The sequence below is a fragment of the Pungitius pungitius genome, chromosome 5 (assembly GCF_949316345.1).
Source record: "Pungitius pungitius chromosome 5, fPunPun2.1, whole genome shotgun sequence".
In the NCBI taxonomy this organism is placed as follows: Eukaryota; Metazoa; Chordata; class Actinopteri; order Perciformes; family Gasterosteidae; genus Pungitius; species Pungitius pungitius.
In genome coordinates, this window is record NC_084904.1 from 11,573,590 (window position 1) to 11,574,619 (window position 1,030).

Genomic DNA, 1,030 nt, shown 5'->3' on the forward strand with positions numbered 1-1,030 from the left:
ACGTGTGTTCACTCATTCAACATTACACTCGTGGAAGTCAAACTGAGGCTGAGCTTTGAAACATGACAGTGAGAACATGAGTCCCATGTTTTAGGGAAATGGTTATTTCTGTACTTAGCGGGGCGAGTCCCACGAGTCCTCTGCCTCCCACTGAGTCCTCTAATTAAGTCCTTGTTGATTACAGCCTGTCTCTACAGAGCACAAGAGGGAAGGCAACCCCTTTCATCCAGAGACACACGTACAGAGCAAACATGCAAACGTCATGCTCTTTCAGCAGGATGTGGATGCATCTTCAAGCTGCTGATGGAGTGAGCGGTTGATGTTACACCTGATCAGCAGCTGATTTGGAAGGTGGAAAAAAGAAAATAAAATTCACAGGTTTTGGATGAGAAAAAACTTAAAGGCTCATTTCTACCATTTGTGTGGAATTAACTTTCTTGGAAAAGTTGTTTCCATTTTTTGCTGCAACAGCGACAGTTAACTGAAATAGTCTTTGGTTGTTTTGGGGGTTTGAAAAACAATAACAGTACTTTGGTTAACTTCATGTAGAATGCAATGGACTGTACTCAACATCTAACGTTGGTCATGTAAAGTTTTCACGATTCATACATTAGGCTGGTAATTTCCCCAAACATGAATTGTTCGTATATCCAAATCATTTTCTATACATCCAATCGCTGATATCACTTAGTCATCTGCGCCACGGCAGTTCTAAAAAATACCAGAGACACCTAAATGAGCAACACTGATGCTTTAGTCAACATAATATATATTTGCAACCCAGTTTTAAAGCTTTGTCTTCAGAGGAACACATTGGACAGGCTAAAAAAACTAAATAATCAGGAGATAAACTCCTTCATGGGGTTTAATGACAGGGGAGAAGTATAGCGGAGGCTGTATTTCCAGTAGGGCCCTCCTCGTAGTTCCAGTGCACGCTGAGATTTGAGGAACTTGGGGTTTGCATCGACAGGCTCAAATCTGTGGAACACTTTATAAACGACCAAGACGAAATGCAACAAATACAATGAGG